Here is a 26,439-nt window from a genome sequence, read left to right as displayed (position 1 = left end):
AAATGTAATTGGAGAAAATGTGAAGTATTAGTACTGACAGGGTGTTTTTCTGCATAGGAGCTGTGGAGTCTTTTCAAATTATGACTTGAAAATCGTTTTTGAGGAAAATGAATGGTTATAATATTTCTGACAAGGACATAATGGTGTATGCTTCTTTATAAGGCAATTGACTGTCTCTGATGTTATTTTTCCCATTTTAATGTAAGACCTTTCTCTGTGGCGCAAATTGCTTGTAAATATGCTCCCACCTGTGCATGGCAAATTTAGATTTTGAATGTTTGTGTTACACAGCCATGTTAAAAGTGATACAAACATGCTGCAAAGGCAATCAAAAACGCTTTTATGTGTCTTAAGGACATTTTAAGTCATTTTCCCATGTGCAGTGTTTTGAAATTATGATTTGAAAATCGTTTTTGGGGAAAAGGAATTGTTTTTAAATTTATGACAAGGACATAATGGTGTATGCTTCTTTATAAGGCAATTGACTGTCTCTGATGTTATTTTTCCCATTTTAATGTAAGACCTTTCTCTGTGGCGCAAATTGCTTGTAAATATGCTCCCACCTGTGCATGGCAAATTTAGATTTTGAATGTTTGTGTTACATAGCCATGTTAAAAGTGACCCAACCATGCTGGAAAGGCAATCAAAAAACACTTTCATGTGTCTTAAGGACATTTTAAGTCATTTCCTCATGTGCAGTGTTTTCAAATTATGATTTGAAAATCGTTTTTGGGGAAAAGGAATGGTTTGTAAATTTATGACAAGGATATAATGGTGTATGCTTCTTTATAAGGCATTTCAGTGTCTCTGATGTCATTTTTCCCATATTACATTAAAAGACCTTTCTCCGTGGGGCACATTCCTTGTAAATATGGTCACACTTGTGCATGGTAAATTTAGATTTTGACTGTTTGAGTCACATAACCATGTTAAAAGTGACCCAAAAAAATTGCAAAGGCTTTCAAAAAACACTTTCATGTGTCTTAAGGACATTTTAAGTCATTTCCCTGTGGGCAGTGTTTTCAAATTATGACTTGAAAATCGTTTTTGAGGTAAAGGAATGTTGTTAAAATTTATGTGCGCCATATGCCCCCAAATTTCTTTTTCAGGGGTGCAGCAGGGTGTTCTTGAGACACCCCTGCACCTTTGGAAAAATTCGTAATTTGTGATGAGCTAATTGCTAATCGCAAATTGCACCTTCATTCCTATGGGCATCCTGGCCCATGGAAATGAATGGGTAATTTGCAATTAGCAATTTGCTCATCGCAAATTAGGAATGGTAAAGAATCGCTATTTATTCCTTAAAATTCGCTATTTTGGAAATGCAAAATAGTTTGATGATACATATGGCGGTTGATCTCTAACAAGATAAGAAGCTTAGGGATACATTTATGATGACTGGCGCAATTGAGTGGACATCACTTACTTCATTGGTAGAGCTTTACATGTATTATCTCCTCTGTATTCTTCATCAAGCGTAACTTTAATCTGCAATCCTGAGTAGGCCTCACCTTAAACAAACCTCTGGATAGGCCACACCTTATCGTCATCATGAATTAATCATTTAAAATGCTAGGGACAGATTTATGATAGGTGTATGCCTCTTTTGCGCCACTTACAAAACACTGCCCACGGGGAAATGACTTAAAATGTCCTTAAGACACATGAAAGTGTTTTTTAAAGCCTTTGCAATTTTTTTGGGTCACTTTTAACATGGCTATGTGACTCAAACAGTCAAAATCTAAATGTACCATGCACAGGTGGGAGCATATTTACAAGGAATGTGCTCCATGGGGAAAGGTCTTATAATGTAATATGGGAAAAATGACATCAGAGACACTGAAATGCCTTATAAAGAAGCATACACCATTATGTCCTTGTCATAAATTTACAAACCATTCCTTTTCCCTAAAAACGATTTTCAAATCATAATTTGAAAACACTGCACATGTGGAAATGACTTAAAATGTCCTTAATTCAAAATTTGCTATTCCTTATTTTGCGATTGCACTGAAGGATTTGCAAATTTTGCGATTCCCTAAATGCAATGTATCAAACAAAAAATATGTAAAAAATGACATTAAGGATTTGGAAACTACCACCAACTTCTAGTTTGTGGTAATTTGCGAATTCTTTTCAAAAAGCTTTTTTTCCAAAAAACAAAAGGTGCCATATGACGCCAATACATGCCCTTAGGGCATGTATGTGCGCCATATGCCCCCAAATTTCTTTTTCAGGGGTGCAGCAGGGTGTTCTTGAGACACCCCTGCACCCTTGAAAAAATTCCTAATTTGCGATGAGCTAATTGCTAATCGCAAATTGCACCTTCATTCCTATGAGCCTCCTAGCCCATGGAAATGAATGGGTAATTTGCAATTAGCAATTTGCTCATTGCAAATTAGGAATGGTAAAGAATTGCTATTTATTCCTTAAAATTCGCTATTTAGGAAATGCAAAATAGTTTGATGATACATATGGCGGTTCATCTGTAACAAGATAAGAAGCTTAGGGATACATTTATGATGACTGGCGCAATAAAGTGGACATTACTTACTTCATTGGTAGGCCTTTACATGTATTATCTCCTCTGTATTTTTCATCAAGCGTAACTTTAATCTGCAATCCTGAGTAGGCCTCACCTTAAACAAACCTCTGGATAGGCCACACCTTATCGTCATCCTGGATTAATTATTTAAAACGCTAGGGACAGATTTATGATAGGTGTATGCCTCTTTTGCGCCACTGTGCGTCACTTTTATGATGCAGCGGCGGTGCAAAAGATTTGCTATGAGGCGACAAAATTACAAATTGATGCATTTAGGCAGATGTGTCATGGTGTAAAAAAACGTGCCACATGAAACCGATGCAGCAGTGATGCAAAAGATGCACCATGTTGCAAGACAGGCCTCACTTGGGGCCATATGTATCAAGCTAATTAGCATTCGCAAAGATCAAAATTCTGCGAATTTCGGCCTTTGCGAATGCTAATTAGACAAATGGTATGTATCAAACAAGTTTGATGCAAAATAAGGAATAGCAAAATTTGCTATTCCTTATTTTGCGATTGCACTGAAGGATTTGCAAATTTTGCGATTCCTTAAATGCAATGTATCAAACAAAAAATATGTAAAAAATGACATTAAGGATTTGGAAACTACCACCAACTTTTAGTTGGTGGTAATTTGCGAATTCTTTTCAAAAAGCTTTTTTTCCAAAAAACAAAAGGTGCCATATGACGCCAATACATGCCCTTAGGGCATGTATGTGCGCCATATGCCCCCAAATTTCTTTTTCAGGGGTGCAGCAGGGTGTTCTTGAGACACCCCTGCACCCTTGGAAAAATTCCTAATTTGCGATGAGCTAATTGCTAATCGCAAATTGCACCTTCATTCCTATGAGCCTCCTAGCCCATGGAAATGAATGGGTAATTTGCAATTAGCAATTTGCTCATTGCAAATTAGGAATGGTAAAGAATTGCTATTTATTCCTTAAAATTCGCTATTTAGGAAATGCAAAATAGTTTGATGATACATATGGCGGTTCATCTGTAACAAGATAAGAAGCTTAGGGATAGATTTATGATGACTGGCGCATCACCAGGGATGTGCCAGTCATCCTGCGCCGCTGTTCCGCCACCCATGGTGTGCTGCATTTACAATGCGGCGCAGCATGGGGCAAAAATGGCACAGATGCGTGACGTATCTGTGCTGTAAAGGTGGCGCATTGCTGGAGTTGTATCGCAAGTGCGATGCAGCTCCGGCAAGGCTCAGGGGTGCCCCATCTCCACAATGTTGCGTCAAGACCTATGCCTGCTTAAAGCAGGCGCAGGGTTTTGACGCAGCTTTCTCCTATCTGATTGTAAATGCGGCACACCATGGGTGGCAGAGCAGCGGTGCACGTTAACTGGTGCATGCCTGGGGATGTGCCATTTAACATATATCTGCCCCTTTACATTTAAGTATGTGCAGGGGACACAGAGTCGGTGAGGCTTATCCAAGGTTAAGAAGAGATGAGTCCTGTTCACTGAAAAATTAGACATAGGCTTCACCTGCTCAGCATCGCTGGACATGGCTAAATAATAGCTGCAAAATGTTACTCTTGTTAAACAATTTTACTATTATAATCTCTGAGATTTGTCTCTTACTCTGCAACATCTCATTGTTGTTATCTTTCTTTAAAGATAAAGACAACATCAACATGAGCGACAATCAGCAATCAGTTGATTTTGACCTCATCATTGAACTTGTAATTGAAACATCAGTGGATGTTGATCCCTTGGATGATTTAAATCCTGAGGATGAAGAAGAACATGATGAGGATGCAGATTTGTCCGAATTATATGACATAGGTTGGGAAGCTGACCTGCTTGATCCTATGGAACTATAAACATTTATTTTTAAAATTTATAATAAATAAAAAGTAAAAATGTAAACCGTTTAATTTAAAAATAAAGACACCTTCAAAAACAGGTTATGTGTAGTGTCTTCAATAAAATATTAAAATATGCTCATAAAATTAGATCAGATTCACATATAAGATAGCACAGGTAACATGAATATAAATTCCATTTCTTTTCTGCTATTTCTGTATTCTAAAATTGCCATGCACTAAAAAATCTTATATGTAAAAATGTAAAGTAGTGTTTTAAGTTTTTGATTACTGTTATTGATGTACTGTTGGGTAATAGTGGTTAATAACATTTTTTAATATATTTTACCACAGATTCAACTGCAGATCATTTCAACATTTCACCATGCCAACGAAAGAAAGACTGAGAAAGGCTGCAAAACGTCAAAGACAGCAGGTGATTGAAAAAAAGCAGCAGTCCTCTAACAAAAAGATTTGTCAAGTCAACAAGAAAGCACCGGGTAAGAGTACAAAAACATTCATAAGAAATATTTGCAGTAAAAAAAATATTACTACAGAAAATGTTTCAGTCCAGAAAAAGAGAAGCAATTCAAATGGAAAGGAAAGGCCAATCAAAAATGTTACTGCTAGAGCAAGAGATAACTCTGTGCATGATAGTAGAAGGAAACAACAGTTTAGGGACATTCGTAAACGAATGTTCCGCAACAGGATAATTGGCAATTTGTTAAAAAATATTAAGAAAGGTCAACAGAAAGTGGTTTTATATAAGAGAAAAAAAAAAGTTGAGAAAGTTATTGATCATGCATTTGAAATTAAACGTAAGTTATTTATTTTGATAATCAATAGAATTAGGAAGCTAAACAAGGCAATTTATGATTTCAAAAGAAATAGTAGATGGAAGAGAATAGTTAATCGTAGTAATTTTTGTGAAGTTTTTTCTGGAGAATGGATGCATAGTTCAAGCTGTGAGGCATTTTTTAATGAGGAGAGTTATTTCCAGGATAATGATTTGGTGCATGCAGTTGACACCAGTGGTCGTGCTTATGAAGTGAAAGATGGTTGTCCAGTTGAAAAAGAAAAACTTGTGACAACAGAGGCAGAAGAGGTGTTAGGTAATGAGGTTTTAGGAAGACGTGCTAAGGGTCCTGTGTACACCTGGAAGTGTAGTAGTATTTGCAGTGTGCGACAGGATTCCATCAATTTGCTTTGTGATTTTGTACGGTCATTTAATAAGAAAAGTTTGAAGCAGAAAATAAGGTTGTTGCAAGAATTAGATCCTTGCAGAGTGAGAGAAGTGACAGGTTTGCATGGTCATTCACTGGCTTGTCTTTCCAGGAGAGTATGCCAGAGTGTTTTTCATCATTTCAGGATGCTAGCAGTGCATCATAATAAAGTGAGGAAATTAGTTAGAATGTTGTATTATGCTAAGAGTCCAGCAATTATGCTTAAAAAATTATGTGCTGCTCTTTTGCATGGTTCTGAAATAGATGTGAAGAATATATGTGAAGAAATTGAGTTTTGTTACTTTGGAAATAAAGAGGAGAATGTTGAAATTGACCAAGAAGAAGCGGGTGATGTGGAAGATAGTGTACAGGTTTCCAGTACAGATAATTTCCAGAGGGAAATTGCCACGTTTCAGGTCAAATCAAGTGAGAGGCCAAATTTCACTTGTGTGTGTTGTCGACGCACTTATTATAAGAATCAGACTAAGTTAGTGGATTTATATGCAAAAAGTGAAAGGGAAAATAATAGTGAATGGAAGGATTTCGCAACATACTTGATGGTAGAAAATTGTTTTGATTTGGGATTGGATCAACGTGTGTGTACTTATTGTTGTTGCAAATTAAATCAAAACCAGATGCCTGCTAGAGCAGTTCATAATAATCTGGAATTGGTTGAGATTCCTTCTGAATTGAAGGATTTAAATACTTATGAATCTATTTTGATTCAAAGTATCCATCCCTTTCAGGCTATTGTAAGAATGGAGCCAAAGACAGGGAAATTGCCTCCATCAGATTTACAGAGAGGATTAAAGGGAAGAGTTGTTTATTTGCCTCTAGATTTGAAGAAAAACATTAACACAATTGGAGTAGAAAAAGTGGACGAGGAACCTCTGGTTATCTTAGTTAATGGGGTTCCGACAAAGAATAAGAAAATATGGCAAGATTTAGTAGATGTTAGGAAAGTTAAAAAGGCAACATTGTATTTGAAAAAAAATAATAAATACTATAAGAATGTATATGTTGCAGAAGAGGAAGTAAGTGAGGAAGAGGATAGCGATTTGTGTGCTGGTCAAATTGAGAAAGTAGAAACTTCTACTAGTGAAGAAATATATGAACATTATAGTGTTCATCCTTTGCATTCCAAGGAAGTCATGGGGAATGCTATTGAGTTGTTTCAAATGAAACAAGCCAAAGGGAGTCCCATTAGTGTTTGGGAGGAAAGTTTGGAAGCTCGGTGTTTCCCACAGCTTTTTCCAACAGGTCAGGGAGGAAGATATGATGAGCGACCTCATCAAATTCCTGCTTCTGAATACCGGACTTTGCGATTGTATGCAGGAGATGCTAGGTTTCGACAATGCATTCCTTATTTGTTTCATCTCCTGTTTGAAAGCGATCTGTCTGGACTGTCATATGCAGTGAACCACATCTTGAAAAGTGGTATACACATGCAAAACATCTCGGCAAGTGACTTTATGGATAAAGTCAATGTCCAAGACAGTATTTTGGATTCTCACCTGATTAATCTCATGGCGTGTCAGCGTGGTACTAATGAGTACTGGTACCGTCGTCATGGTGATTTAAAATGTATGCTGAGGAACTTAGGTACTCCCACATGGTTCCTCACTCTGAGCTGTGCCGAGTATGGCTGGGAAGACTTACTTGAATTTCTACGAGAGGCAAATGCTAACGTAGAAAACATCGAATTCAAGACACCCGGAGAACTGTGCTCTTTGGATCCAGTCAATGTATGTAGGTACTTCAATCATAGATTTGAAGCTATGATGTCTTTCATCATGAATAAGAAGAATCCACCTCTTGGAGAGGTGTTGGATTTCTTCTGGAGAAAGGAGTACCAAGCAAGAGGTGCTCCTCATATACATATGTTGCTGTGGATCAAGGATGCACCTAAATTTGGAACGGATCCAGAAGACTCAGTGATGAGTTTTATACAACAGTATTCTACGTGTGCTGTTCCAAACGCAAAGGAGAAGAAAAGCCTAAGAGAAAAAGTTCTGCGTTTACAAAGCCATCGATGTGGAAAGTACTGTCGTCGTAAATTCCGAAACAAGGACAAGTTCTACACCAAATGTCGTTTCGGCTTTCCACGACCGGTGATTTCTAAAGGAAGAGTAAACAGTTTGATGTCTTCGCTGCGACATAATGTGATGAAGAAATCACCTAAAAACACATACAATTTGAAGAGGAACGAAGAGTCCAAGTACATCAACGACTACAACCCGGTGATTTTGTCCATGTGGAATGCTAACATGGATATACAGTTTGTGGCTGATAACTGTATGGCTGTGGCTCGGTATGTGACGTCTTACATCACCAAAAAAGAGAAGACAGAATTGAAGGATATGTGGGAGGACATTTCCCATGAAAAGAGCCTCAGCAAGAAGTTGTACAGTTTCAGTCTGAAGATGTTGTCGCATCGAGAAATCGGAGCGTACGAATGTTCTGACCGGTTGTCTTCAGCAAGTCTCTATGCCAAGTCCAGGAGTATCATTTGGGCGAGTCTTGGTCTTGCTGCAACGCGTAATCGAGTTCTCAAACCTTTGCGGGAAATTGAGTATTTGGCGGAAAAGGAGCCAAACGTACCGACATTTTGAAGACCAACATGTTGGATACATATTATCCAAATCGAAGCATTCACCTCGAGAATGTTTGTCTGTATGAGGTTCTTCAAAATTACATATTCAAGAGGAACATCAAAGAAGATACTGAGAAAGGAGTGTATGCTGTAATAGGAAGTGAGGGATGTCTGGTCAAGCAAAGAAAATGCCACTTGGTAAACCATCGAAAATTGAGTGGCGAATCTCCTGAAAAAAAGGAGTTTTTCTATTTAGCACTTTTGCAACTTTTCAAGCCTTGGCGTGCAGAAGAGGAACTGCTTGGAGATTTTCTCTGTTACGAAGACTCTTTCAATGCCGCCAAGGAGACCATAGAATGTCCTGCTTTTCCCAAATATGTACAAATGTTGAATGCGGAAATTGAGCAGGAAGCAATGATTGCAGCCGAGATTGCCAGAGACAGTTCTCAGGACAGTCAGAGTTCTGCTTCATTGAGTCAGGATCCACTAGGAGGACCTTTTATCGAAAATGAAGCTGCCACTGCTATGAATGAAGTGGAAAGAGCCATGGCACATGCTCAGGAGGATGCGGTTAACTTAGAAGAGTTGGAAAGACAACTCAACGTTGAGCAGAGGAAAATATATGACGAAGTTACCATGCAAATTGATCATGGATTAAGTCATGACAAGAAAGAGTGCTCATGTACGTCGTTGAAGCCTGTCCGACTGTACGTGAGTGGAGAAGCGGGAACTGGAAAAAAGTTTCCTCATTAAAGCAATTTCATGCTATTTGCAGGAAAGGACAGAGTCATCGCTGTCTTGTGTTGTCACCGCTCCAACTGGACTGGCAGCACATAACATTAAAGGGATTACTTTACATCGTTTACTGATGCTGCCAGTGGAGCATGACAACAAATTACAATATCACAAGCTATCTGGAGATGCTTGTTTTGAAGTTTCAAGAATCTTGAGGAAAATGAAACTTCTTATCATTGACGAAGTAAGCATGGTTTCCAATGTCATGCTTGCCTTTGTGCATTTGAGAATGCAAGAAGTTCTCAAAACAGAGTATGATGTGTTATTTGGTGGCAAACACATCATTGTTTTCGGAGATCTTCTGCAGCTGACACCAGTGAAAGGGCAACCTGTGTTCAAAATGCTCACGCATGAAGATACCAGGAAGTGCCTAGGCAGCATTGGCAACGTCAATATATGGTTAAACTTCAATTATGCTGAACTGCATGAAAATATGCGTCAGGCGAAGGATGAAGTTTACAAGACTATTCTACAAGATGTTAGAATTGGAAAAGTGACCGAGCATGGGAAAGAAGCTTTACATGCACGATTACTGTCAAATTTATATCCAGAACAAGATGTTGTGCCTGAGAATATTTTTCAGAAAATTACTGAGAAGAAATCTGGAATATGTTTGATGCCAACTCTTGCAGAATGTGCCAAATTCAACAACAAAATGTTGCATTTAGAAAAGCAAGAGATTGTGAAACTGGAAGCTATTGACAGAGTAGAGCATATGGGATCAACAATTATTTTGTCTGAGAATCTGAAAACAAAATTGGATTCATTAGAGAAGAGTATATCTAAAACTGCAGGTTTTGAAAAGACTCTGAATGTGTGCTTGAACTGCCGTATAATTTTAAGAAGGAATTTACATGTTGAAAGAGGTCTGGTAAATGGATCAATGGGTAATGTTGTTGATTTTGTAAAATACAGAAATAGAGATGGAATTGAATTTTTAAAAATTAAATTTGATGGCATTGAGGAAGTACAGCTAATTGGTCGTTGTTCTGCTAGATTTTTGCTTGTAAAAGACTTATATGTTCGCCGTAAGCAGTTTCCTGTTTGCTTGGCATATGCGGTGACAATCCATAAATCGCAAGGTTTAAGTGTAGACAGTGCATTGGTGAATATTGGCAGTTCTGTGTTCAAGGAGGGTATGGCATATGTGGCATTGTCACGAGTTAGAACTTTATCGGGATTGTACTTGATTGAGTGTGATGTCACAAGCATTTGTGCGGATCTAGATTGTGTTAAGGAATACAATAGGTTAAGAAGAGAGTATGCGCCACATTTGCCTCAATATCCTTTGTTTGAGAAACGTGTGGTAGGCCGGAAACGAAGAAATGTGACCAATACTGGGGAGGTTGTAGCAAAAAGACGAAAAGTCGATGAACCTGAAATTATAAGCAGAAACAAAAAGGATTCTGTGGAAGATGTTGTTGGTTTTCAATTTGAAAACAGTTCTGGTGTCAACTGCTATGCTAATGTAGTGGTTAATGTTTTGTTTTCTCTAGAAAATGTAAAAGAAGAGATTGTGGTCAATTCTGATCAAAGATTTTGCAGTTTGTTAAATTCTGTGTTAGAGAAATGTAGCACTGATAGAACAAACATAGAAAGTGTGTCTGAAATTCGAAATCTGTTAGACAGATGTTCAGGCCAAACACAATTCTCTCAAAATATTCAGCAAGATTGTCAGGAGTTTTTAATGTATATGCTTGATGTATTGCATGCTGAAGGTGTAGATGTAGATCAGCTGTTTGGGCTTTCTTATCAATGGCAGCATGACTGCGAGAACTGTATGGTATCAAGTACTACTAGTGTAGACTCAGAAAGATTTATATATTTAACTTTGCCAGACAGTAAATCAGTCTCCTTTAATAAGCTAGTAAAAGCAGCTGATCACAACATGGAGTGTAGCCAATGTAAATCTGAAATGATGTCCACATTATTTATACGAACATATGGCCAGTATGTCAGTTTAATGTTCCAACGATGTAGGCCTGATGGAACAAAATTGACAACTTTAATTAAAAATGTTGTGGCTTCGCAGTTGTCAATATCAGGAAGGACTTTTGTAACTGCAGCAATTATATATCATGACGGTCCTTCAATAACATCAGGACATTACACAGCTTATTTAAAGTCTAGAAATGGCTGGTCATTCTGCAATGATTCTGTTTTAATTTTCAAAAAAAAATTGCCGTATGACCTTAAAAACTCTTACCTGGTGTTTTTAAAACCAAAATTTTAGGGAAAGAATCTCGGGATGTGCTCTGTGGAATTTCAAGAAGTTCTAATGGCTCCTACACGATTTGGCCTTGAGGATAAGTGTAGTTCAGAGACATAACTTCTAACCATAAGACTGGACGTCATGGAGAAATAAGTGCACTTTGAATGAGTTCAGAAAAACATTCAGCCTGATTCATGAAGCAAAATTGCACTCGCAAAGGGCAAGATTCTCAGAATCTTGCCTTTTGCGAGTGCAATTTTGGCATTTGGGATTCACAATCCCAAATGCAAAAATCGCTATTGAGGAATTAGCAAATATGCGAGGATTAGCATTTAAGGAATCTCTATTAGAGATTCCTTAAATGCTATTCATGACACTTGCAAAAATTGCGATTTAGCAAAATTGGGCCGCTATTTACCGAGAGGTCAGACCTCTCGGTAAATAGCAAAAACATAGAAAAATGCTTTTAAAAGCATTTTTCTAAGTTGCATGTTGCACACACACATGTCCTTTGGACATGTGTGTGCGCAACACCTGTTCAAATGTGCATTTTAGGGGTGCTACAGGGTGTCCTTTGGACACCCCTGGCACCCTTAAAATCGCTATCTGATTTGCGAGTAGCAAATTGCTACTCGCAAATAAGGGATACTCCCCATTCATTCCTATGGGCCTTTTGGCCCATAGGAATGAATGGGGAGTTATTCCTTTTTTTGCGAGTAGCAAATTGCTACTCGCAAATAGAGAACATGTAGGAATCGCTATTGATTTAGCAATTCCTACATGAATGCCGTTTTGCGTGTCCTCAATAGCGAGTCGCTATGATTCGCTATTAGGGCCACGCAAAACGGCCCGTACATGAATCAGGCTGTATTTCTTTTTATAAGCTAATTGAAGCAGCCAATCAAAACATAGAGTAGAGGGAATGTAAGTCTGCAATGCTGTCTACTGTTTTACATTGCTTTGTGATTAAAAGTGATGTAGAGAATTAAATAATTGTAGTAGTCATAGAGGTAGTGTAAGTCTGCTTCATAGTAAGCAGTATCAGTGTCATAGGAAATGTAGAACATGACTGAGCAAGAAGGGGAAGATATTACTATTCCAGGATTGTGAAAATGATCTTCAACATTTTAATTCTGAAAGTTGCAGAAATGCCAAATGACGGGATTGGCTTACAAGAAATCCAAGAGTTATAAATGGCTCTGACAAGATTTGGCCTTGTGGAAACTTGTGGTAGAGAGCAAGAAGTCATTTATTGCATGTAACATGTTTTTAAAAACGATGGAGGTTTTCTTTCAGAAAGTGGCGGGCTGAAAGTAATAACAGCACAACAGAGTGTAAGCTGTTCATAGGACATCCTTTGACGTCATGGAAAGTAAGTTAACTTTAAGGAGTTCTGAATTCTGATTTGTTATGTTGTATGGGTTTTTTAAACACAATCATTTTGATTGTGTTTTTTTTCCCCGCTGTTATATGATGAATACCTTCAAGTCACTGTTTTTAGTGAATTTTGATACATTCTGAGAACAGCAAAAATAAACCATTTAACATGTATAATTAATTCTGTACTGTTTGCATTTATGATGTATATGTAGAACTGTGTAGGAGGCATGGAGAAGGTGAGGCTTCTGTAAGTGTCAAAGTTGTTGCATGCAGTGCTGCACTTCTGCGTACTCTTTCATATGCTGGACTACATCTGCACAATGAGATACCTAAGCAAAGGAAACACAAGTGATGTGATTGTGAAATGAGCAAAAGAAATTGCACGTATTTCAATTACATCACCTGTGTTTCCTATCATTACGAATCACATTGTGCAGATCAAGTTTAGGTCTGTCCAGGGAAACAGAGGAGGTTTGGCCTTTGTTCAAGAGTGCAGTGGACATGACTCACTTCATTGGTAGGCCTGCAAATGTATTATCTTCTCTGTACTCTTCAACAATTCTAAATTTCATCTGCAACCCTGAGTAGGCCTCACCTCAAACAAACCTCTGGATAGGACACATCTTATTGGCATCCTGAAGCAATCATTTAAAATTTTAGTGTCTTGCGACACTTTTCTGAGACAACAGCAATGCAAAAGATGCACCATGTTTTAAGATAGGCCTCACTTCATCTGCAACAAGATACTGTTAGTTTAAAATGTATATCTTTAGGACTGTGTAGGGGGCCTGGAGAAGCAGAAGCTTCTGTAAGTGTCAAAGTTGTTGAAAAACTGTTTGTCCTTCAATCTTTTCCCTTGTCTTTTGTAATTTTTAAATACATGTTTTAATATTTTTCAAATGTTTGTTCTCTCTTTCACAGATTGAAAGTATAAAAACAAAAAGTGAGTAATTTAACGACAATTATAAGGTAAATGTTTTGTACTCTTTTCGTTACATTTCTATCACATTTAACTTCTATTAGTTCCACTGCTTCATTTCTTTAACCCTCAGTTTCCTGCCTTTGCTACTTCCCTCATTCCTTTCTCTATTACCTACTTACTCAACTCCTTCCACTCTTTTTCTCAGTCCCTCTCTTCTCATAGTTCCTCACTCTTGTTCACTCACTCCGTCTCTATTACTCTTAGTGTCTTTGACTGATCACTCTATCACTACTTGTTCATAATGCTTTCTCTGTGTAGTTGAAGCACACTAAGGGGCATATTATTATATTATGAACACAGCCAATAAAATTATTTCTGTTTTTATTGGCAGAAAACTGGTGCAAAAGTGGTTTTAGCGGCAGTTTTCTGCCGCAAAAGCGGCTTTAGCGACACATTTCTGCCGATAAAAGCTGCAAAACTTTTATTGCCTATGTTGATGATATGGCTCTATGTTACTTACATTTCTTTGCTGTTTCAATTAATCTTTTTCTGTTATTTTTTGTTTTCTGTTTTCTATTTTTCTCTCTGTTATTCCCCATGTTTTAATCTTATTTTGAACATTCACTCACATTCTCCAAGAAACTCTTCTTTGTTATTGTTCTACTCTCTTTTTTTTTCTTTCACTTCCTTATCTATTTTGTTTTTCACAATTATACCCTCTTCCGTCTTTTCTTCGGTAAATAGATCTATTAAACAGTATCTCTTCTTTACTCCCTATAGCTGTCTTTCTTTTAACATCACTCTCTGTTTACTTTCCTTATACTTACTCTTTTTAAAAAAAAAAAAATGTTTTGGTTAGCTCCCGGTCCGCGTACCGGGAAGCTAACCGGGAAGCGAACCAAAAGAAATAGAGCTTGCCAGAGTGCTAAACATTCTAGCAACTTTTTTTTGAAAGGGGAGGTAGTTCTGCAAAGAACTTTTTTTTAAATGTTTTTGTTGTTTTATATTTTTTTTTTATTTTTTGAACATTTTTTGGGTTTTTTGTATTTTTTGAACGATTTTATATATTTTTTGGTTTTTTTTGGGGGGGAAACAACAAAAAACAGGCATTGAAAAGGGCTCAACAGGAGCAAAAAAAAAATTACTGGGGGCGGTTAGGGCAATTATGATTGTTGTAAGCTAGGTTTATTGAATTGATACTCATGTTGCCACATGCTATCAACGCACCACAGTGCATACAAGTATGTTTCATGTGGCCAAAATTCTCTTGGATGTTTGGCACAGTTTCCCGTGCCTCTGCTGGTGTCAATGATATTGACGATCTTGATCTGGCCACAGGAGTTGATGTTGGATTTTCTTCCATATCCCGTATTTCCCCCCGGCTGTAATTGAGTGGATGCCTCCTGGTCATGTGCCTATGCATGGTATAGTTCCCATAACTATACTTTTTATCAGTCCCTCTTGATAATTTATCTTTGCAGATGAGGCAGGTGACATACCTCGCATTCACTTTCTTTTGCCCTGGAGGGATTGAATAAAACTGCCAGATGAAACTGGCTTTCCTATGGGAAACCCGGAGCATCTCTTCCAAGAACTGTGGTTCTTCTCTCTCCTATTCCTCTATTTCTTCTTCTTCCTCCTCTGTGTTGGTCATGACCTGGGGAGGTGGTCCTCTCTTCCCATGAGGAGGTGGAGGTGGTGGTGGGGGTGCACCAGCTGAAGCAACTACTGAAGCCATTTCTCAAGTATTAATAAAGGTCTTCCTCTCACAATGATGAAAGTCAGAGTGAGGAAAGAAGGAGGGGTTTTCATCATTTGGGAAAAACAATAGTTCTCAACCAATGAAAAGTGTTATTTTTAGGTCACCTGACCTAGCCTTACATGATTATGAAACCAAAAGTGAAATGAACCAATGAAAAGTGTTATTAACAAGTCACATGACCTGTTATGCTTACGTTACGCGCTCCGGTCCGCGCCCCGGATAGCTTCCGGGTCGCTGCGCTTCGCGCCCCGGGGCAATTCCGGGTGCGCTAACGCGGTACGTCATAAGACGCATTACGCGGCAACGCGATACGTCGCGCTTTCGCGCCGCGCATCGCTTCCGGGGAGCTGCGTTTCGCGCCTCGGTCCGCGCCCCGGGGCACTTCCGGGTGCGCTAACGCGGTACGTCATAAGACGCATTACGCGGCAACGCGATACGTCGCGCTTTCGCGACGCGTCACGATGTTGATTTCTAAAGCGGCAGTTGCGGAAACGGAACGTTTACCGGTTCGCGGACCGGGTCGCGGCATCAATTTGAGCTAACGGAAAGCTTTCCGGTTCGCGGACCGGGAGCGAAACAAAAAAAATATTTTAAAAAAAATTATTAATAAACATATAAAATATATTTTTGGATTTAAAGAAGAATACATTTTACAGCTATAGATATTAGCTTTTAAAAAACCAATGAAATTCACTGAAAAAACCATAGGTTATAGACCATATATAGTTAGGAATTAGCATTTACAAAACCTTGAAAATTCACTGAAAAAACCATAGGTTATACACCATATATAGTTAGGAATTAGCATTTAAAAAACCTTATTTTACTCACACAAAACCATTGAAATTCCATATATAGTTAGTTGTACTAACTATATATCGCGCACCCGCAATCCACTGCTGATCATGTCACATATTACATCATTCATGACATGGTCAGTGACATCACTGATGACATCACTGATGACATCTCAAATGACATCACTGATGACATCACTGATGACATCTCAAATGACATCACTGATGACATCACTGATGACATCTCAAATGACATCACTGATAACATCTCAAATGACATCACTGATGACATCTCATTTGACATTACTGATCACATCACTGATGACATCATTCATGTGATAATACAATTAACCTCTTCAGACTCTAATATAACCTTAGATACACTCAGTGTAAACAGACACTCACAGACTGTCACTCATCCATGGAGTTACTCACACACCTAGTCAGTCATGCAAAAATCAATCATACCTCCATTTTCTCAACTATACAGTTATACACACCTTACTTATTCAAACATATACTAAAACATATTTACTCTCTTATACAATCCCTGATACAAGTTCACAATGATCCATACAGCCACTCACACATTCACTGGCTCTTATGCACAGTTATTTATATATGTCAACTCTCACATGTACTGTGTTTTACATATGTACTTACTTTGACATGTAACACTGAGATATCCATTCACTCACCAATACACTCATGCACACAGTCAACCGCCCATACAGCTGTTTCCACATGCACTTTTGAACCCATACATCTAGTGAATCAACTGCTCACACATCTATGCACAGAGTCATACACCTCCCAGCCACCCACACACACACTCAGTCGCCCATACAAATACTTGGGCAACCAATCAATAACCCATATAGTTACTCATATAGCTACTGATCAACACATGCAGCAGTTTACAGAACAACAGACATAATGATGCACAAATTAAGACAGTTTAGTCACTAACCCATGCACTCAGTGAGACACATTTAATCACTCACTCATACAGTCAGTCATGCACCTACTAAATCCTTCATCCAGACACTTATACATCCACTCAAGACATATTTTAACTTTACAGAAAAATACAGTCACTGAATGTTGTCATCAGTGATGTCATCAGTGATGTCATTTGAGATGTCATCAGTGATGTCATCAGTGATGTCATTTGAGATGTCATCAGTGATGTCATCAGTGATGTCACTGACCATGTCATGAATGATGTAATATGTGACATGATCAGCAGTGGATTGCGGGTGCGCGATATATAGTTAGTGCAACTAACTATATATGGAATTTCAATGGTTTTGTGTGAGTAAAATAAGGTTTTTTAAATGCTAATTCCTAACTATATATGGTCTATAACCTATGGTTTTTTCAGTGAATTTTCAAGGTTTTGTAAATGCTAATTCCTAACTATATATGGTCTATAACCTATGGTTTTTTCAGTGAATATATATATATATATATATATATATATATATATATTCACTGAAAAAACCATAGGTTATAGACCATATATAGTTAGGAATTTGCATTTACAAAACCTTGAAAATTCACTGAAAAAACCATAGGTTAGAGACCATATATAGTTAGCTGGACATTTTATTGACATAAAACCAATGAAATTCCATATATAGTTAGTTGCACTAACTATATATCGTGCACCCGCAATCCACTGCTGATGATGTCACATATTACATCATTCATGACATGGTCAGTGACATCACTGATGACATCACTGATGACATCTCAAATGACATCACTGATGACATCACTGATGACATCTCAAATGACATCACTGATGACATCATCTAGTGTCTGTGTGTTTTTGTAAAGTTTAAATATGTTTTACATATTGAAGAATGAGTGGATGTATGGAAGACTGAGTGTGTGTGTGGCTGGCTGGGAGGTGTGTGACTGTGCATATCAATGTGTACTTGTATCAGTGATTGTATAAGAGAGTAAGTATGTGTTAGTATATGTGTGAAAAGTATGGTGTTCTGTGTTTAACTGTATAGATGAGGAAATCGAAGTGTGATTGATTCTTCACAGGACCGACTAGGTGTATGAGTAGTGTTGTAATAATGAGTGACTGTATGTATGAGTGATTGTATGGGTGAATGAGTGAATGTGTGTGTAGACGTAGGAATCAGTGAGTGCGTATGTAGTAACTGGTATTGGTGTGTCATGATGTCATCAGTGATGTCATTTGAGATGTCATTTGAGATGTCATCAGTGATGTCACTGACCATGTCATGAATGATGTAATATGTGACATCATCAGCAGTGGATTGCGGGTGCACGATATATAGTTAGTGCAACTAACTATATATGGAATTTCATTGGTTTTATGTCAATAAAATGTCCAGCTAACTATATATGGTCTCTAACCTATGGTTTTTTCAGTGAATTTTCAAGGTTTTGTAAATGCAAATTCCTAACTATATATGGTCTATAACCTATGGTTTTTTCAGTGAATTTCATTGTTTTTTTAAAAGCTAATATCTATAGCTGTAAAATATATTCTTTATTACGTGACGTATCACGTAGCCACGTGAGACGCCCCATATCGGCTCTGCAGCGCAAACAAAACCCGTAACGTAAGCGTGCCGGAGCACGCTTACAGATATATATATTTTTTTTAACCTTAATTAGACAAAATCCACACGTGCACATATCTTGAGGCCTTGCAAAGGCACATCAAACAAACAGTCCCTACAATTTTGCCAAGTTTGCTGTAAATCTATTCCCTTAATTTTTTTTTACTGTTTCTCTTGGTTTTCCCCTTGTTACGCTTACCGGGACGCTACCCGGGACGCGAACCGGACGCTCCAAAAACACAAGATGGCGGACTCCCGCTACGCTGCCGGTTAGCTGCCCGGTTCGCGTACCGGGAAGCGCCTCTACCGCGAAAAATCGTGGGGGACTTTAATATCCCCCTCATCAATCCTAGGGGGTCAGGAGGGGTTTACCTTGCCCCCTTTCCTTCATTTCCCCCTTCTTTTTTCACCACATCTTGTCTCTCGAACCTACCGAGAGACAAGATGGCGGCCGCTCTGGACTGTTTACAATGTTGACAGCTACGCTGCCGGTTAGCTGCCCGGTGAGCTGCCCGGTGAGCTGCCCGGTGAGCTGCCCGGTGAGCTGCCCGGTTCGCGTAACGGGACGCGCCTCTACGGCGTAAAATCGCAAAAAAAAATGTTTTTATTTTTTGCCCCGCGGGGCACTTTAATATCCCTCTCATCATTCCTAGGGGGTCAGGAGTGGTCTACCTTGCCCCCTTTTCTTCATTTCCCCCTTCGTTTTTCACCACATCTTGTCTCTCGATCGTACCGAGAGACAAGATGGCAGCCGCTCCGGACTGTTTAGAATGTTGACAGACACCGGAGAGCCAATCAGCTTCACTTCGCGAAGTTCCGTTACGCGTCAGGTACGCGAACCGGGGCGCTAACCGGAGCGCTGTCACAGATATATATATTTTTTTAAACGTTAATTTCTCAAAATCCACTGGAGCACATATATTGAGACATAGCAAAGGCACGTCGGGCAAACCATATCTACAATTTTGCCAAGTTTCATGTAAATCTATTCAGCCGTTCGAGCTAAAAGTGAGTCCAACCGCCCTATGGAAAAATGAATGGGAAAAACGCGTTTTGGGACCCCCCTTTTTTCTCGGCCCCCCCTTGACGAAACCCCCCCAAATCTTCAGGGGCTGCTCAGAAAAAAAATGTGCCATTTTCCTGAAAATTTCAGCCAATTCCGTCCACAAACGCCAAAGTTATTAGACATAGAATTTTCAGAAATCCCATAGAGAAAAAATCCTAACTATATATTACCACTGGCTATCGCCAGTAGGTAATATACATATATAAACATATATAATCTGCATATCTATATAAATATAAATGCATGCATACATATACATATATGCATACATATGCATGTTATTTACATGAAAGTTTTAAAAACACTAATAAAAGCAAAGCTAAAAAGCCACCTCATTACAAACAGAATGGCTTTAACTTAAACGAGGGCGAGATCTATTGCATTTTCAATGCTTGTTTACATTGGTTCTATCAAGAAGGCATTCAGATGTGTCACACATTTGCCATAAATTCTGAATGTTAGCACTCTAGTTGCTCATTAGATCACTGTAGTAAAGCTAGTGCTCACCAGGGAATTCTGCTGCTAATCATGGTTTGCAGCCATTTTCCCGCATTTTTTATCCCGCAGACTTTCAGTCCGCATACCATTATCCCGCAAGGTCATTGACCTCGCATACCATTATCCCGCATTTTTTCAAAACGCATGTGCATTTATCGCGCATGCCTTTACAAAGAATTATGTTTTAAAGGCATGTATGGTAAATGCATTTGCGTTGTGAAAACCACGATGACGAGAGAGGTAAGTGGGTTTGTGTTAATTTTTTCGTGGGTTAGTGATTGTGTAGTGTAGTGTAGTGTTGTGTAGTGTAGTGTTGTGTTAGTGTAGTGTAGAGTTGTGGTGGTTGTTTAGTGTAGGGTCATGCTGGGGGTAGTGTTTTAGGGTTTAGGGTTGTGTTGTAGTGTTTGCGTAGTGTAGGGTCATGCTGGGGGTAGTGTTTTAGGGTTTAGGGTAGTGTTGTAGTGTTTGTGTAGTGTAGGGTCATGCTGGGGGTAGTGTTTTAGGGTTTAGGGTTGTGTTGTAGTGTTTGCGTAGTGTAGGGTCATACTGGGGATAGTGTTTTAGGGTTTAGGGTAGTGTTGTAGTGTTTGCATAGTGTAGGGTCATGCTGGGCGTAGTGTTTTAGGGTTTAGGATAGTGTTGTAGTGTTTGCGTAGTGTAGGTTCATGCTGGGGGTAGTGTTTTAGGGTTTTGGGTAGTGTTGTAGTGTTTGCGTAGTGTAGGGTCATGCTGGGGTGTAGTATGTTAGGGTTTAGGGTAGTGTTGTAGTGTTTGCGTAGTGTAGGGTCATGCTGGGGGTAGTGTTTTAGGGTTTTGGGTAGTGTTGTAGTGTTTGCGTAGTGTAGGGTCATGCTGGGGGTAGTGTTTAGGGTTTTGGGTAGTGTTGTAGTGTTTGCGTAGTGTAGGGTCATGCTGGGGTGTAGTGTTTTAGGGTTTTGGGTAGTGTTGTAGTGTTTGCGTAATGTAGGGTCATGCTGGGGTGTAGTGTTTTAGGGTTTTGGGTAGTGTTGTAGTGTTTGCGTAGTGTAGGGTCATGCTGGGGGTAGTGTTTTAGGGTTTTGGGTAGTGTTGTAGTGTTTGCGTAGTGTAGGGTCATGCTGGGGGTAGTGTTTTAGGGTTTTGGGTAGTGTTGTAGTGTTTGCGTAGTGTAGGGTCATGCTGGGGGGTAGTGTTTTAGGGTTTTGGGTAGTGTTGTAGTGTTTGCGTAGTGTAGGGTCATGCTGGGGGTAGTGTTTTAGGGTTTTGGGTAGTGTTGTAGTGTTTGCGTAGTGTAGGGTCATGCTGGGGGTAGTGTTTTAGGGTTTTGGGTAGTGTTGTAGTGTTTGCGTAGTGTAGGGTCATGCTGGGGGTAGTGTTTTAGGGTTTAGGGTAGTGTTGTAGTGTTTGCGTAGTGTAGGGTCATGCTGGGGGTAGCGTTTTAGGGTTTAGGGTAGTGTTGTAGTGTTTGCGTAGTGTAGGGTCATGCTGGGGGTAGCGTTTTAGGGTTTAGGGTAGTGTTGTAGTGTTTGCGTAGTGTAGGGTCATGCTGGGGGTAGTGTTTTAGGGTTTAGGGTAGTGTTGTAGTGTTTGCGTAGTGTAGGGTCATGCTGGGGGTAGTGTTTTAGGGTTTAGGGTAGTGTTGTAGTGTTTGCGTAGTGTAGGGTCATGCTGGGGGTAGTGTTTTAGGGTTTAGGGTAGTGTTGTAGTGTTTGCGTAGTGTAGGGTCATGCTGGGGGTAGTGTTTTAGGGTTTAGGTTAGTGTTGTAGTGTTTGTGTAGTATAGGGTCATGCTGGGGTGTAGTGTTTTAGGGTTTTGGGTAGTGTTGTAGTGTTTGCGTAGTGTAGGGTCATGCTGGGGGTAGTGTTTTAGGGTTTAGGGTAGTGTTGTAGTGTTTGCGTAGTGTAGGGTCATGCTGGGGTGTAGTGTTTTAGGGTTTTGGGTAGTGTTGTAGTGTTTGCGTAGTGTAGGGTCATGCTGGGGGTAGTGTTTTAGGGTTTAGGGTAGTGTTGTAGTGTTTGCGTAGTGTAGGGTCATGCTGGGGGTAGTGTTTTAGGGTTTAGGGTTGTGTTGTAGTGTTTGCGTAGTGTAGGGTCATGCTGGGGGTAGTGTTTTAGGGTTTAGGGTTGTGTTGTAGTGTTTGTGTAGTGTAGGGTCATGCTGGGGGTAGTGTTTTAGGGTTTAGGGTAGTGTTGTAGTGTTTGCGTAGTGTAGGGTCATGCTGGGGTGTAGTGTTTTAGGGTTTTGGGTAGTGTTGTAGTGTTTGCGTAGTGTAGGGTCATGCTGGGGGTAGTGTTTTAGGGTTTAGGGTAGTGTTGTAGTGTTTGTGTAGTGTAGGGTCATGCTGGGGGTAGTGTTTTAGGGTTTAGGGTAGTGTTGTACTGTTTGTGTAGTGTAGGGTCATGCTGGGGGTAGTGTTTTAGGGTTTAGGGTAGTTTAGTTGTTTAGTGTATGCTAAAGGCATATTCGTTCTAAAAGTTTTCGTTATTTTAATTTGCGGCCTAGTAGTACATGCGGGATTTTTTTTGCGGACTGATGGTATGCGGGATTTCGTCATATATTCGCTAATCATACTTTCTATGGCAAAATGAACCCCCTCATTTTGTTCATTTTTAAATTAAATATTTTAAGAGTTACCACTTTATTCCAATCAAGATGGCTTCAGGTGTGCCATACCTTTGTAATAAGTAGGACTGTCAGCACTCTAGTTGTTCTTTAGAACACTCTGGGACATTCTGTCCTTGGGCTATAGTTGGGCTACATCTGGCTGATATTTGGGCTACATTTGTTTTTGTTGTCTCTGGTGGCCATCTTTGGGCTACATTGGGCTACATTGGGCTACATTTGGGCTACATTTGGGCTCCAACATATATATAGCCCAATGTAGCCCAATATATATTTTTCAAAGTTAATTTTCGTAAAAACCACTGGAGCCTATATCTTGAGACATAGCAAAGGCACATCGGGCTAACAGTCCCTACAATTTTGCCAAGTTTGGTGTAAATCCATTCAGCCGTTCAGGCTAAAAGTGAGGCCAACCGCCCTATGGAAAATTGCATGGGAAAAACACGTTTTGGGACCCCCCTTTTTTCTCTGCCCCCCCTTGACGAAACCCCCCCAAATTTTCAGCGGCTGCTCAGAAACAAAATGTTCCATTTTCATGAAAATTTCAGCCAATTCTGTCCTCAAACGCCATAGTTATTCGACATAGAATTTTCAAAAATCCCATAGGAAAAAAATCCTAACTATATATACCTACTGGCTATCGCCAGTAGGTAATATATATATATATATATATATATATATATATATATATATATACATATATACATGGTTTTTTCAGTGAATTTTCAAGGTTTTGTAAATGCTAATTCCTAACTATATATGGTCTATAACCTATGGTTTTTTCAGTGAATATATATATATATATATATATATATATGTATATATATATATATATATATATATATATATATATATATATATATATATATATATATATATATATATATATATATCCAACACACAGGAAGCACAAAAGCGAGAGAAGCCTCCGGAAGATTTCAGTAACATTTATTATCGACCACTTGCAAGCTGGCAGCCTCACAAGTTACAGGCATCAGTAAATCAAAGCGCCAAACGCGTTTCAGGATTCCACATCCCTTCGTCAGTGGCAGAACAGGGCAAACAAAGTCACATTATTGGTGCACGTTTTTAAGTTCCAACTACCTGCCTGAGTGGGCGTGGCTCTCATCACAGCCTCATGGTAGTTGTAGTCCACCACGGTATTTCCAAGTGGATGCACTTTGATGTCCCGAAATAATAAACACAATAAAACCCCAGTGGGTTGGTGCACTGCTCAGGTGCGGTGCCAGCCCCGCTTTCCAGAGGTCGACTGTGCTGTAGGAGCCAATCCTGTATGGCGCCAAACAGTCTCTTCCTCCCGTACACTTTCCAGCTCCAAATGATGGCCAGAACGGGCCCGCCACCCAGCGATGGACTTCTCTCCTCGGCCGTGCAAGCCGAGATAAATCCAACACACAGGAAGCACAAAAGCGAGAGAAGCCTCCGGAAGATTTCAGTAACATTTATTATCGACCACTTGCAAGCTGGCAGCCTCACAAGTTACAGGCATCAGTAAATCAAAGCGCCAAACGCGTTTCAGGATTCCACATCCCTTCGTCAGTGGCAGAACAGGGCAAACAAAGTCACATTATTGGTGCACGTTTTTAAGTTCCAACTACCTGCCTGAGTGGGCGTGGCTCTCATCACAGCCTCATGGTAGTTGTAGTCCACCACGGTATTTCCAAGTGGATGCACTTTGATGTCCCGAAATAATAAACACAATAAAACCCCAGTGGGTTGGTGCACTGCTCAGGTGCGGTGCCAGCCCCGCTTTCCAGAGGTCGACTGTGCTGTAGGAGCCAATCCTGTATGGCGCCAAACAGTCTCTTCCTCCCGTACACTTTCCAGCTCCAAATGATGGCCAGAACGGGCCCGCCACCCAGCGATGGACTTCTCTCCTCGGCCGTGCAAGCCGAGATAAATCCAACACACAGGAAGCACAAAAGCGAGAGAAGCCTCCGGAAGATTTCAGTAACATTTATTATCGACCACTTGCAAGCTGGCAGCCTCACAAGTTACAGGCATCAGTAAATCAAAGCGCCAAACGCGTTTCAGGATTCCACATCCCTTCGTCAGTGGCAGAACAGGGCAAACAAAGCCACATTATTGGTGCACGTTTTTAAGTTCCAACTATATATATATTCACTGAAAAAACCATAGGTTATAGACCATATATAGTTAGGAATTAGCATTTACAAAACCTTGAAAATTCACTGAAAAAACCATAGGTTATAGACCATATATAGTTAGGAATTAGCATTTAAAAAACCTTATTTTACTCACACAAAACCATTGAAATTCCATATATAGTTAGTTGCACTAACTATATATCGCGCACCCGCAATCCACTGCTGATCATGTCACATATTACATCATTCATGACATGGTCAGTGACATCACTGATGACATCACTGATGACATCTCAAATGACATCACTGATGACTTCAATGATGACATCTCATTTGACATCATTCTTGTGCTAATACGATAAACCTCTTCAGACTCTAATATAACCTTAGATACACTCAGTGTATACAGACACTCACACACTGTCACTCATCCATGGAGTTACTCCCCGATGGGGAATGACTGCCATGATCGCCCGTGGAGTGACGAAACTGTATCCGCGGGACGTCGGCGCTCCCATGCTGCCACCAGCCTCAGTTTGAATGACTAGAATCCTGCAGACCTCAGTTCCGGTGAAAGCACAGTGTGACCCGGTAGGAAAAATTGTTGCACCCCCTCCCCTTTTTGACTGATAGTTCAAACCACCGATCCTTTCCTTTGCCCTTTTACCGGAACTATGGACTGCCTCCCCCTCTTTTACATTTTCTAGAGAAAACAAAACATTAACCACTACATTAGCATAGCAGTTGACACCAGAACTGTTTTCAAATTGAAAACCAACAACATCTTCAACAGAATCCTTTTTGTTTCTGCTGTGACCCTGCTACAGCACAGGCATTGTCCCCAGCAGTAATTCTGCAATGCCGATAAGTATAGCTGTGGTGCCTACTGGACTCACTCACCCCCGCGGCGCCCCACGCCGTTATTTGCTGGGCGGCAACTTACTAGACATCACCTTCGTGACATCCAGATTTCAGCGCTTTCTGCTGCCTTGGAACTATTCGCACAACAGACCGCTACTGACAATCCACCCCCCGGGACGCCCCACGCCGGATACCCAAATCAGTGCGGCACCCAGGCAACATCTTCTGAATTTTCATAATTTGAAAGAACTAGTAACATGTCCTCATCAGGAATTTCCTCATGAAAAGTCTGCAATGATGATTCTTGTAACTCTATGGTCTCCAAACATTCGATAAATTCGCCATCAAGAGATTGATCAAAAAAATCATTCAAGTCATCTCCTCCTTGTGAGAATATTTCATTATTGGTGCTGTCAATTTCAATAAATGTATTGGATAATTCAAAATAAATTGCCACGGTCTCTTCGTTGTTTAAATGTTTTTACTGTTTTTGTTTTGTTGTATATATTTATAAGTTATTAAAGTTTTATAATCCTACTACTTTGTTGGAGTGCTATATATTTTTAATATGACACATAATTGTAAAAACTTTGATGTACAAAGAGTCATCCCTGGAATCTTCCGC

This window comes from Lissotriton helveticus, chromosome 4_1 (assembly GCF_964261635.1).
Source record: "Lissotriton helveticus chromosome 4_1, aLisHel1.1, whole genome shotgun sequence".
Taxonomy (NCBI): domain Eukaryota; kingdom Metazoa; phylum Chordata; class Amphibia; order Caudata; family Salamandridae; genus Lissotriton; species Lissotriton helveticus.
Note: the sequence above shows the minus strand (reverse complement) of the source record.